The sequence below is a fragment of the Festucalex cinctus genome, chromosome 14, assembly GCF_051991245.1.
Source record: "Festucalex cinctus isolate MCC-2025b chromosome 14, RoL_Fcin_1.0, whole genome shotgun sequence".
Classification (NCBI taxonomy): domain Eukaryota; kingdom Metazoa; phylum Chordata; class Actinopteri; order Syngnathiformes; family Syngnathidae; genus Festucalex; species Festucalex cinctus.
In genome coordinates, this window is record NC_135424.1 from 1,595,994 (window position 1) to 1,610,221 (window position 14,228).

Genomic DNA, 14,228 nt, shown 5'->3' on the forward strand with positions numbered 1-14,228 from the left:
CTGTAGGCCACAGCTCACAACCGGACGCTCACACGCAGGCTAAGTGGCCGACCTAATTCCAGCCACTGACATCCGTTCCTAGGCCACGCCTCTTAAAGGCACGCATGCAGCACACGGTGTGTTCATTCAATGTGTTTTTTATTCAAAACGGGGCCATTTTTCAGATTTTTGCCATTTCATTACATTCTGTTTATTATTTTTGGTCACGGAAATGAATTCAACTCATGATCCGTCGCACTTGTACATGCTACACAAGTGAAGCTGTTAGCGGTGGTGTGAAACCATAGCCTAGCGTCGGCTAGCCTAGCGTCGGCTAGCCTAGCCTAGCATCGCGCTCCTTCTACTTCTACTCGTTCGTAAGTCATTTCTGCATCAAATTGGTCACGGTCGTCACTTGTGCCGGCGTCCGCTCGGTGGTCTCGGCATCGGCCAGCCCGCACGCTGTCGCCATTATTTGCATATGTTGCGTGTGCGCGCGGAGGCGTGCGCGCGCGTGCGTGAGCCCACCAACCCAGAAGGCCCAGATGGGATGAGGGATCATATTCTTGATTAAAAATGACACGAGCAGCGGAGAGAATTTTCTGCCTGTGTGTGCGTGTGCAAAGTGCCACACGCACACACACCCACGCAGAGTGACGCACGCGCACACGCGCGGAGTTAGGTAAAGCTCAGCTCTCATTTCCTGAACAAGTTGATAAATTCCAGATCTCCTCAGCTGGCCTGCACGCACGCGCACGCACACACAAGTGGCTGCTGTTGCTGGACCACAGAGAGAAATGTGTGTGCGCGTTTGCCGCAATTAACCTCTAATGAAGTAGGCAGTCGGGAGGGGGCGGAGCCACTGAGGAACAATCCTCCGTGTGTTTCAGCCATTGGAGGGTTTGGTGGACGCCAACAAGTATAGAAATGAAACTCATCTTGCACCGTTTAGAAGTATGTTAATTTTATATCTATCTATCTATCTATCTATCTATCTAATCTATCTAATCTATCTATCTGCTAGCTAGCTAGCTTTGTTGATCTGTCTATCCGTCCATCAATCCATCATGGTAAAAATGTAATGATTTCAGACTGTCATTGAAGGCAACACATTAAGCTATAGTTTTCAGGTGTTGCCTTCAGGGACCTTCTGAAATCAGAGCTTTACTCACACTCATCTGCTGATGTGTTTTTCATGTCAATTTCTTCAGAAGAAAGATCTAGCTATCCACTGTATATAGCTAGCGATATAGTTTATATCGCAAACTAGCTAGCTAGCTATTCATCTATCTGTGTAGCTGGCGACATAGGTAGCTATCTAGCTAGCTAAACTATATGCACTCGGTACACAGCTATCTAGCTGGCTACACCATCCATCCATCCATCCATCCATCTGAAATCAGATTTTTCCTCACACTCATCTGTTTGTGTTTTTAATATACTGTAAATTTCTTCAGAAGTTAAAATGCTTAGCTATCTACTGCATATAGCTAGCTAGCTAGCTATTCATCTATGTAGCTAGCGACATATGTAGCTATATATCTACATAGCTAGCTAAACTATATAGATTGACAGCTGTCTAGCTAGCTATAGCATCCATTCATCCATCCAGTGAAAAAGTTATGATTTCAGACTGTAATTGAAGGCAACACATTGTTGCCTTCAGGGAGCTTCTGAAATCATAGCTTTCCTCACACTCATCTGTTAATGGTGATGTTTTCATAATAATGTTTTTTAGAAGAAAGTTAAAACGCTTCAAGCTATTTACCTCGCCATTTACTGGCTAGCTAGCGAGCTATATTGTTAGCTGTCTTGCTATCTATATTGTTAGCTAGTTAGCTAATCATCGAGCTAACCGTCTATCAGTCTCGTCTTCACAGGAACGCTAACAAGACATCAAGTTGTTGTCATCGTCGTCGCTGCTTGCCAGACTGGTCGCTCCATCGCGTCCTTTTCAACTCTTCTTCTTCCCCGGCAGCTTTTTTGGTGTCGTTTACGGTTACCTCCGTTCCGGCAGCAGTATCCAGCCCGGCGGCCACTAAACGGGCTTTATTGTAGCGTGACGTTTCTTTTGATTACAGGAAGGTCTCACTTTACTCGTCACTCGGTCGTCGCGGCGGCTCGCCTTACCCGCCGGGAGTGCATCTTGAGTGCGAAATGCGCGCGAGACGTTTGGACTTTGAAACCGAGGCCTTTTTTTTTTTTACTTTGCCCGTTCACTTTATTTGGAAATGCTTTCAAAAGTATTGGGACGTTGAAGCGTGTTTGTGTGAATTGTTTTGAGAAAAGTTCGGTTCTGCGTCAAAGTCGCGTGAGGAAAAACTTGACACAGCAGGTCAATACCAAGCTAGTTTCCCACACGCTCGAGATCTGGCATACGGTTTTCCTCTTCTGCCGAGCTGACCTTGTTCCTCCAATCGTCTGCGATGCTCTTCATCCGTCTTCCTGTCTTTGCAGATTCATGTTTCCCCGCTCCCGCGTCCTCGCCAGTTGTGCCTCCGCAGCTGGCCGCCATTTCAAAGGTTGCGGTCCCGGGCAGGTATGTTTTCAACCAAACCCTCCCCGCCCGCCTCTCTCCTCTCTCCGGGCGACAGGCCAGCAGCCGCCTCTCACTCGACACCCTTTTTTTTTTTTTTTGTTGACCACACATGTGAGCGCGCGAGTGTTTTCTGTTTCTCTTGGACGGCGCTTTTCCTTTTCGCCCCGTCTGTCTGCGCCGCACGTCTGACGAAAACGGCGACCCCCGTTTTTTTTTTTTTTTTTTTCCGAGGCGAAGTGCTAGTTCTGGCGCGGCAAACTGAGGAGCTTTCGAGATGTTTGCCCAAACAAACTGCCGCGGACAAGCGGCGGTTTTTAGATTGGCGGGAAAGGTGAGAGGCAGGTAAACGCGAGCGTTGATTGCGTTAGCGTCCACGCCCGCCGCTGAGCAACGTCGGCCTCCTTGATTTTGTGCAGCTCGGGGGAATTGCCTCAATTACCTGGAATGAAAAAAGAAGAAAAAAGTGCTGAGGTGCACAAGGGATAAGCTTTCAGGGTTATCTCGCCGATTCACCAAAAGTGCTCTAAAATGTGAAAAGTGCTTCAAAGATGCTTTTTATTTTCTGCTGACTGCACGGAAAAGGCCACCGCATACTTTTTGATCGACGGCAAAACGATGCACTTGACGCGTGTGACTCGCCGGCTTGAGCATGGGAGAGTCTCGGAACGTCGAAGCGCCAAAATAACGAGTTCATATTTCTCACAGGAAGTGGAATCGATCAGTGATGATGCGTTTGAAGGCAGATTGTTCACGCTGTCAAGTGTAAAACCGAGTTTGCCATTTTCGCAATTTTTGCCGATGAACTCATTTGCTCCCAAAGACGTACGTTTGGATGGCAGCCATCTTGTACCTGCTGAGGGAGGATGAGATTTTTTTATTATTTTTTTTTAAAAGCGTCCCGACGCGCATCTGTTGACCAGGAAGGAAATCGGCCGTAAATTTTTCAGGAGCTCGCTCGTCTGTTTCTCTTCAGCAGTTATTTATGAAAAAAAAAAAAAAGCTGCGCTCGATCCCCGACAAGATGGGGAAGATTTCAGTCACGTCGTTGCTGTCTTGGAGGACTTTTGACGTCTTTTTTTTTTTTTTTTTTTTTTTTTTTTTTTTTTTTTTTTTATGCTCAGCTCAAGCACAAAAAGAACATTTGTGCCGGGGAATGTTTTGTATTTTTAAACGGCGTTCTGTCCTACAAAGCTGAGGGCTTATAAACGACATGTTGAGCTTGGTTTACTTGCTGCAATTTGCGTTTTGTTTTTTTTTGTTGTGAGGCTGAGCGGCGGAACGAACATCCTGACTTTATTGGCCATTAGAGAACTTTAGAACTGCGCGTGTGTGTGCGCGTCGAAGCCAATTTCGGTCTTTTAAGTATCTTATGTCACTTCCTCCGTTTGGCAATTGATACGCGAGCGCGCCAGTCTTAGTGAGTGATCACGCACGAGTGATCACATGCGCACGATCGACATTGCGCAATCCTTTTAAGTCATCCCGATAAAGTCGACCGCTTCATAGATATTATCGTGCTTAATGATATATTTTTTTTTATGTTTGTAAACATTCTGTTTATGCCACAGCTGCCCTAATAAACAAAAACAAAAAACAAAAAAAAATCTGTATTGATGAATACACATTCTTTTAACCCAAATCTAAATGTCTAGTGGTAAAATATCATATAAGTCAAATTATTTTTTCTTTATTGAACGCAAAAATAATTTTCAGTAGTAGAATTTAATGTAAATGTGGTGAATTCAATTTGCCATCCCTCCTTTCCTTCTTTAAATTCCTTTCTATTTTATTATTATTTATTAACATAATATATAATATAATAATACATATTATATATAATAAATCCATTTAACTTTCATATATATATAATTTCGTTAATCATTTAAAAAAATCCAAATATTTAGATTTATATTATATATTATATTTAATCAATTCAGTTAATTTTAACTAAACTTTCTTGATTTACTTTTTTTATTTGCTTTTTTTATTTGTATTTATATAATTGATTAAAAATAATTTTTGTGTATATATATATATATATATATATATATATATATAATTTATTGTTTTATTATTTGTTTTTACTTCTTTTCTTTCATTTCTTTTTATTTCCTACTTTTCTTTCCTTCTTTTCCTAGATTTTAACATAAATGATATAATAATTTATATCCATCCATTTTCGTGACTGCTTCCTCTTCACATGGGTTGTGGGGATGCTGGAGCCTATCCCAGCTGGCTTCGGGCAGCTGGCGGGGTACACCTGAACTGGTTGCCAGCCAATTGCAGGCCACTAATAATACATAATATTTTATTATTTTATTATTATTTCTTTTTATTTCATTTCTTTCCTTCTTTTCCTAGAATTGACTGTAAATGTGGTAAATTCAACTTGAAATTCTTCCTTCCTTAAATGTAAATAATCAGCATGAAAGCAGTTGATGATGCAAGATGTTTGCTTGATGACAGCTGTCCCAATACTTTTGTAGCGTGCCATTTAATACTTCATGTAATTTCCATCATGGCATTCAATTAAAAAAAATAAAAATAAATAAAAAAGGTACCGATTGACATGTGATCAAAGTGTTCCATTGCAAACCTGTTTCCCCTTAAGGGAGACGCGACCTGATTGGCTGCCGGTCACGGTCGCGGTCACGGTCGCGGTCGGTCCTCCCTGATGAAGCTGATCAGCGGCCCGCTTTGATGCGACCCCCCGCAAAAGGTCAACTGGCGAGAAGTCGAGAGCGGTCGCTGATCAACCGTCGCCAAATGACACGACGCCCGCTTTGACCCCACGTGATTGGTCGCAGGCACGACAGGACACCAAAACGTTTTGTTTGTTTTTTCGCATTAGTACGCAGTCGTCTTTTGAAACTTAAGTGACTTTTTTTTTTTTTTGAAATATCAAAACTCGATGGGTGGACGTCAGCTCTGCAATGTCAGTGGAATCAAAATTGCGGATTTGATTTTTTTTTTTTCCCTTTTTTCTGATTGAAAGTAGTGCTGTCAAAGTTAAAGCTTTAACTCATTGATTAATCACAAAAAAAATCAAATTAATCATGTATTAACGCAGATTAATCACACGATTAATTTTGGCCACAGATGGTCCTTTAGCATGAAAGTTTGTGTTTGGCATTGAACATAACTACTTGCATTTAAAGTAAAGCATTTAATAAATGTATGTTCACATAATTTTTTTTTCCATTTTAAATTCTGCAATTCATGAACTGATGAGAAAAAATTGGAGGATGAGCGTGTGCAGTGGATCAAAAAAAAAAAAATGTTGAAGACGTCTTCATAATATTAAAATGTGGAAAGAATGAACACATAACAGGTCCTCTTTAAATTTGGTAGGCAAAAAAAATGTTGATAAAAATGTGATTTTATTTAAAGGGATACTTGACTTATTTAGCCATTTTTGGCAGTCAAACATTCATATTTTGCCTATAATAAATTTGACATTTTCATTATTTTTCACGTGCAATTAGTACTTTTCAAAACACATTTTGCAACTTGCTGTCGACTGAAAATGACATCACAAGGTGCTCAGGTAACCAATCACAGCTCAGCGTGTGAATGTCACATGACCAAAGCTCGAAAACAGGTGAGCTGTGATTGGTTACCTGAGCCCTTGTGATGTCATTTTCAGTCGAAACGCCAAGTTGCAGAATGTGTTTTTAAAGGTACTAATTGTACATGAAAAATAATGAAAGTATCAAATTAATTCATTTGCTCCCAATAACGTGTAAATACGTTTTTTTTATGTTTTAAGTGTAAGATGTGATTAATCTGATTTAAAAAAATGTAATGGTTTGACAGCTCTAATTGAAAGCCCAAAAAATGTCCAATCAAGAGCAAGGTCAAAAGTGATGAATTTGAAAATGAATTTATTCCTCCATAATCAGTTATTTGGTTCAGTTTTAGAATATTTTCGGAAGGTGACGCTGATTGCATTGCCTGTCATTCATATTATTTGTTGGTGCATGATTGTCAAATAACAGATTGGATTTGTTTCCATTTGTTTTGTTTTTTCCCCGTCTATTTTTCCTTCTTCCAACTTTGTGTGATGTCAGAGAAGACGAACTCCGAGCAGCTGCCCACATGCCATCTTGTGAGTTATGGCGGCCTGCTGCTGTCCCCTCCCTCGCCTTTTATTGATAATATTACACCGGGCTGATGTAAATATGCCCCCCGACCGCAACGTAACCGCCCCTTCACCTTCCGTCAACCTGTTCCACCGTTCTGCAAGTGTGTGCGTGCGATATTAACTTCCTGACCCTGAGGAACTCCTTCGTCTTGCAGGAAGCCCACTTGATAAACGGCTCCAAACTTTTAAAAAGATCTTTTTTTTTTTTTAAAACATCTCCCCCATATATAGATGTATATTTTGTTGAAGGCTCGACTTGGACTTCCCGCCGAGCCGTAAATAATATCGTCTTTTTCACCGACTGGCTGCGTCCCCATGTGGCGAGCTCGCACGTTTTTACGGCCCGAAATTTACGAGCGTTTGCTTTTCATCTTGCTGCCCGTGGCCTCTTCATCATCGCCGGAGACAAAAAAAAAAGAAAAAAAAAAGCAAGGTGCGGACCCGACGTCTTGGGGGGGGGACGGCTGCAGCTGCACGCTGAGCCGTGATTAGCTTTGACCTGACCCAAAAGGTGTAAATTCTCCGTTTAATGACCCGCCAATTAGCTCGGCCGCTACTGGCACGCACCGACATAAAAGCGCAACTGGCAGCCGAGCGGGGAAGCGAAAGCACGTCTCATCATGATGATGATGATGATGATGATGATGATGATGATGATGGCCCGTTTCCAACGGCGTGATGAATATCCGAGCCCCCCCCCCCCCTTTATGAAATTATTCCCTCGTTAAGGACGGCGGCCCGCGATGAGACGCGGCAACCGGATTAGCCATCTGCCGAGGCCTCGCGGGCACGAGGCGCAGATAGCGTTCGAAAAAGAAAATTAGCGTGCTTGAGGAAAAAAGTTTGAGTTTCCAAAGTGCGTTTTCATTGGGAAGAGACCTCACAGAGATAACGTTTGCTAACTTTTTGATATTTCACCGAACGGTTAAAGTGATACAAAACTTCTAACTCGTTTCCCAGTCTTGGATTCGGCATTGTGTACAAAGAATAAACGGGAAAATATCTCCGGCATCTTATTCCCTGAATTTTCTTTTAAACTCATTCACTGCCAATGACAACTATACACGTCAAAAATCCAAGCAAACAGCCAGTGTTAATTTTGAAAAGATTGAAAATAAAATAAAATTAAATTGCAATTTTTATTAAAAAAAAAAATTCAATTTAGTTTTAGTTATAGTCTTCTGACTAAATATAATGAAAGCCTCAGTCATAACTTAGTCACCTGATTGTATTTGAGTTTTAATCCAACTTTAGTCGACAAAAATAAGGAGCAATTTTAGTCGACTAAATTGACTTCTGGAGGTCGAGACCCAGTTTGTGGTCTCAGTAAGACCAAGACCGATCACTATGCACGAAATTGTTGTCATTGTTGTGATTAATAACAATGGGGATTAATAACTATGAATGAAAACAATGAATAACTAAAACTAAATTCAAATTTCTTGTCAAAATTTGCACTGGCTGTTTGCTTGGATTTTTGACGTCTATAGTCGTCGTTGGCAGTGAATGAGTTAAGTCTCAAAATACGAACAAACGAGTCAAATCTTTAGCAGGTCATTTCATTCCGTGGGCCGGTGGATCCTAATGTGGGCTAAAGCGTGCTTAGCACACGACAATCAATCTTTTTTTACGCACGCGATACGTCACGATGATCACGTGACTGTAAGAAAATGGCCGATACAGTACTAAAAATATTCATAAACAGTGCCATGAAATCATAATCGCTCAAGATAAATTGAAATTTTTTCAGGGAAGAGTTGAAATGAACCATTTCACAAAATAGCTGGATAGTTTTTCAGAAGTCTTGTATTTGCAAAAGTAGCCAATTTATAGTTTTCATCAGGATTTGTAAGATGTTCAAAGACAATTTTTTTTAACTTTTCGTAAAGAAATTGTGAACATGTTCAAACTATTTTTTTTTCACTGTCTGCGAAGATCTTTTGGAAATTTTTATGAACACTGATGAAAACCCCAAATTAGCTCGCGTGCATTTGTCCGTCGCTCAGCGAGATACGGGCAATGTTTTCATTTAATTTCATTTTATAAAAGCTGATGCTGACACGAGTGACGCTCTACACTTTATTTATACATAAAATAAGAAATGAACTTGACATTTTGGAAACTTTATTTACAGAAGAGCCCCTAACGTGTTCTTCTGTAAATAAAGTTTCCAAAATGTCAAGTTCATTTCTTATTTTATGTATAAATAAAGTGTAGGGCGTCACTCGTGTCAGCATCAGCTTTTATAAAATGAAATTAAATGAAAACATTGCCCGTATCTCGCTGAGCGACAGACAAATGCACGCGACAAATGCATTTACTTGCTTAGTTTTTGATTGATCTTGGAAGATTCCTCCAATTTTTGTGATAATTTTTAAACAAAGCTGTCTATTCTTTATATGTTTATCATTGGCCGGTATGAGATTTCGATGGACCTCTTGGCCACCAAATTGTCAAAATCAAGCTCCGCCGATATTAACACCACGATGCAGACGCACTGTCAACATTAATGGAGGCCAATGGCTAGCCATATGCTAGCAGCAAGCTAGCGTCCCCACAATATCAAGCAAAGCCATAACAAATGTCGTTTTTGAGTGTTTGTCGCGTCATTGACACATTTCAAATTGCTCCACCTCCATTTTCGAGACAAATTGCTTTTGTAAAATGGAACATTGAGTTGTTGAACACATGCAGACCTTTTATTCATTCCATAAACCCGTTCATAAGTGCAAGAATTTCCGATAGCGCTCTTGTGTTGGATCTCAGGTGTACCTAATGAAGTGTGGAGTGAATTTTTTGCAAGTTTCCACGTTGCATTCCTCAGCAGCAAAAAATGGACGTGCAGCAAATGGACGGACGGACGGACGGACGTCTCGGCAGCACACATGCGGGTGGCCTTGCGGGAGGAGCGAGTCGGGCTATTATTTCAATTTGGAAGCAAATAGACAGTAATCCCTTCTCTTTGCTCCAGAGGAAAGATCGTCTTACTCCCGCCCAAGCCCCTCCCCCTCCCCCTCCCCCTCCCCCTCCCCCTCCCTCCTCCTTTGCACGGCAGCTTTCACTGGATGTGACCTCCACAACTGATCCGAAAAGTCTGGATGGCCCCGAGCGAGCTCATGATGCTCGTCATTATCGGCTCACGCTGCGCCTGTTCAGGGAGGTCGAACTCGGTGGAAGGAAGGAACATGATCATTTCAAAAATTCATAATAATTAAACTCGTAGAAATGGAATATGGTTGCATCATCTAGTCATTGATACAGTAACCTCATAATTTATGAAATTAAATTAAAATTAAGAAAAAAAAAATGTAAAAAAAAAAAAAAAATTGATATTGATTTGCGTTGAGGTCATTTTTCTGCCACTAGATGGCGGAATTGCATTTGTAAGACGTTGGTGACCGCTCGGTGTGATTTTCTTTTCATTGAACAATTTTAAGCAGTGAAAAGTTAATATTGTTTCCCAGAATTAATTTGGTAGCTTATTTTTAATGTACAATTAATACCTTTAAGAACTATTTTTGCCACTTGCTGTCGGCTGATGACATCACCTGTGCTGAGGAAGTAGGTAATGACCAATCATGGCTCACCTGTTTTCTGGGTTTGGTCAGTAAACTGAGCCATGATTGGTCGTTACCTACTTCCTCAGCACACGTGATGTCATCATCAGTCGACAGCAAGTAGACAAAATACTTTTTAAAGGTATTCATGAAAAATAATGAAGTTACCACATTAATTAAAGAGAAAATATGAAATGAAGCAACTAGGGAAATTCTGCACATTTTTAAAATGGTAAAGTACAACTTGATCCCATTCTCCAAAAAAATATGCATTATTATTTTTATTATGGTGTTATAGGAAGTTTAAATTAGCTCCAAATGAACACACAAATTTTGTCACCCCTACTGAAACGAAAGCAACAAGTTGTGCTTTAAATGCAGACTTTCAACTTGGATTTGAGCGAATTCACAACCAAATCAGGTGATCTGGAAAATAACGTGTCACTATGTTTCATTGTTGAAAATCTGCTGAAGATGAATTTGATATAACTGAAAAGAGGTTCCCAGTTCTGAAGTTGCTGCTTCAAATAGCGCTCCCAAAGCAAAACATCTGCCACTTTTCCCAGGAATGCCCTTCAGCAGGCCGCGTGGTGATGCCGACGCTCCTTCAAGAGGTGGCGGTGGCGCCGCTGAACTGGATGGGACGACACGTTTACGGCCATATGGCCCGTGACACCGGGTCACGGCTGCGTCTCAAGTAAAACCTCCGGCAGGCCGTAAAAAAAAAATAAAAATCCCCACACACAGAAGTGAGTACAAATTCTAGCATTAGCACGTCGCTAATTACTGCTGCTCGTTTTTTTTTTTTACAAATTCCTTCTTGATGTATGACTTGCAACGCTGTGAAAAATGGAAGAATGTTGCATGAGGGGAACCAAGTACCAATTTACATATATATTAGTGGCGAGCGGTCATAATAAGCTATTAATGCGGTGCATGCCCAAGCCCTTCAATAAAATCGATGAGATAATTATAATCACGCAATAGTTCGACTGCTTTGGTCTTAAATTTCTGTGTAATTTGTCCTGTTTTGGTTGCGGAGAAGTGGAAAACTGACGGTGGAGAGTTGGAAAGCCGACGGCGGATAGACGGCCGGCAAATGCCGGAATCTCATGCCCGAGGAGGCTCCAGCGTTCTCGGCCGTGCTCCAGCCAAAACATCATTTCAATTGGTCATCCTACTGCAGTAATCGTAACAAAAACGGGGAAGAATTTCATCCCTCACTTTCAAGAAAGGACGTACGAGAAACGAAAGTGGCTCGCAGGTGAGCAAACTTTATTGTTGGTTGAAACCTCTTGTGCCTCTTCTGCAATGTCATTTTTTTTTTTTCCTTCTTCCGGGTTGAGCCCACATCATCGGCACGAGCCAGTTCCCAAGACGGGAAATTGGCAAATTGTGACTTTTAGGGCTGCACGATATTGGAAAAACACGCGATATACTTGCTGAACATTGCGATATCGATATTATTGCGATATTTAACATGTACCTAAAGAAATTTCATTTTTATTACCTAATGAAAGAAAAACATTTTTCATGTGGCAAAATAAGCAACCTTAATGTAATCTTAGTTAATTAATTGTAATTATGTCTTGATAATTTTCAACTATTGAATGGCGATGCGCATTTTAGTTAGCATCTGACTGGTCAAATTCATATAAAAAGCATAAAATTCCATATAAAACTTATTGCATGCCTTTGCGATATGCATATTGCAAGGACCAATATCACGATGTCGATATTTTTTCGATATATTGTGCAACCCTAGTGACTTTGTCATTCCACTCACCACGGAGCTGGTTACATTACAGTGTGTGCGTATCAACCTGCGTCAGTCCTGAATATTTCCTCTTTTAATTTTACACAGTGGTATAAAATAATATTTAAATAATATTTAATATCGAAATTAACACCCCAAATACCCCAAAGGTTTTCAGCTCATATATATATAATATGCAATCCCCAGCATATCGGATCTTATACGATTCACACACGTCGTCTTTGGAGACACTTTGGTGACCCCAGAAAACATTTTTTTTTAATACAAGCCACCCCCCCAGAAAAAAACGTCAACAAATATACATTCCTCGTCACAAGCGGCCTTTCCTGCACGCAGAGTTGTGATTATCAGCAAGCGAGGAAGCCGCGTCGCGTTTTGCTGAGAGGAAATAAGTGGCAGGCGAAGCCGCACATCAAATCCACACTCCTCGCCGGCCGCGTTAACTTTCCAAAACAAGTTCCCTCGCCTTGCTCAAAAGCCACCGCTGCGACAACATTGCGGCCGGCGGCGGCAGCGGCGGCTCGTCTTTTTCTGCTCCTTCAAAGGCGGGAACCTTAACCGGTCCCGCATGTTGCAGGGCCCCAAGAGTCCTTTAATGGCTGTTTTCAATGTAGCCAGATCAGAAGCAATTGGTGATCGCGATCCGGTTACGCGTCGCAGCCTTCTGCTCGCTTTGATGCCGAGCGAGCGCCACTTTTATCTGATCTCCAGAGCAGGTTGTCCGTGGTCCCCCCCCCCGCCTGTGACATTGATTGTTGATATAGTCACGCCTCTGATTATTTTTTTTCCCCCCCTGGAAATATGCAACCAAAAAGTCCCACATGATTTTGTTTTTCTCTTTTTCAGTTTTACATAACTGTGAATTAAATTTCGGCAAAACTGGTTGTCGTTTTTAGGTCGAGGCATCTGCTGACTGTAACTAATAAAATAACTTGCAATCTAATCTAATTTTTTTTTTTTTTTTTTTACCCAAGTCACTACTCGAGACGACGACTCAATGCTGATTAAGCCTCGAAGATCCTCCAACATCTTGCCGTATTTTTCAGTATTTATTATTTAGATTTGGCATCTATCCTCTACACAACAAACAGAATCTTGTGCAGTACAATATTGTTAAAAAACAAAAACCAAATATATTTTTAAAAACCCGAATAAGACCCCTTTGGCTACCCTTTTTGTAATCGGAATCCGTGTTGATATAAACACATTCGGAATACCTCCTGACCGCTTATTGCTCACAAGGGTCGCGGAGGGGTGCTGGAGCCTATCCCAGCTGGCTTTGGGCAGTAGGCGGGGGACACCCTGGACCGGTTGCCAGCCAATCGCCGGGCGGTTAAAACCATCCGTTTGTATTGTTTCACAGATTTTTCAATGTTTTCATAGCCATATCGAAGCAACGGCGTAATACAGAATTCCACCATAGGGGGCGACCCAACTTACTCCATCTTTAAGTCATTTTAAAATGAAGTAATCTGTATAAGTAATTTGATACTTTTTCAAAGTAACTGTGACGTGGCTGCTCAAATGCTACTTAAAACATTGCCTGTAAAGGGAAAAAAATAAAATAAAAATTAAAGTGCAGGGTCGTTTAGCTAAGGCAAGCGTTTGTCCCAATATTTTTGTCCACATAGTTTCAGACACGGTTAACAAGACTTGCAGGCAGCCCCCCCTCAAATAATGGAGGATAATGGCGGTTTTCAAATGAAGCCGCACAGCGACGCAGCACGTCGGTCGGTCGGTCCTCGCCGCAACTTTTTTGACGAAAGGCAGCGCCGAGGTCGCCTTTCAACCGTGAAGGGTTAGCCGGCGAGAAACGTGTGCCGGAGAAGTGCCTCCAAATTGAGGCCCGGCGCAAAAAAAAAAAAAAAAAAACACGTCTCCCCCCCCCCCCCATGCATAAGGATCGCAGTGTTGTAAAACGGATGGCTTGGAACGACTGCCGGCGAAAAGGCCTGAAAATAAACACGCTGCAAAGTCGAGTGGCTGATGGAGACGGACGGGATTGACCTCAAGAGCACAACACGCACACGCGCGCTGTAGGAAAGCAGACACTTGTTGCTGCCAGCGTGATGCTGAGATGCTCGTTGAGCAAAACATCCTCCATCACTTGAGGTTTATTGTCAAAGTAAAAATAAAAAACACAACGTAGCCCTTGAGTAACAGATGTTTGAACACAAAAAAAACAATGCTCAAATGCATATATTCATTATCCTCTGTTTAAAAAAAAATACT

General features: G+C 41.5%; 1 protein-coding gene across 2 annotated transcripts in view; it reads left to right on the top strand.

The window, feature by feature from the left end:
- The window catches only part of srbd1 (S1 RNA binding domain 1), a 109,173-nt gene extending 97,754 nt beyond the window's left edge, over positions 1-11,419 (top strand). The window contains exons 22-24 of one of the 2 annotated variants that reach the window (XR_013278486.1): positions 2,437-2,518; positions 10,786-10,968; positions 11,262-11,419. The gene's annotated coding sequence lies outside the window, so the exon portion shown is untranslated. The remainder of the gene's footprint in view (positions 1-2,436; positions 2,519-10,785; positions 10,969-11,261) is intronic. The other variant, XR_013278487.1, reaches the window with a different exon arrangement.
- Positions 11,420-14,228: the final 2,809 nt, after the last annotated feature.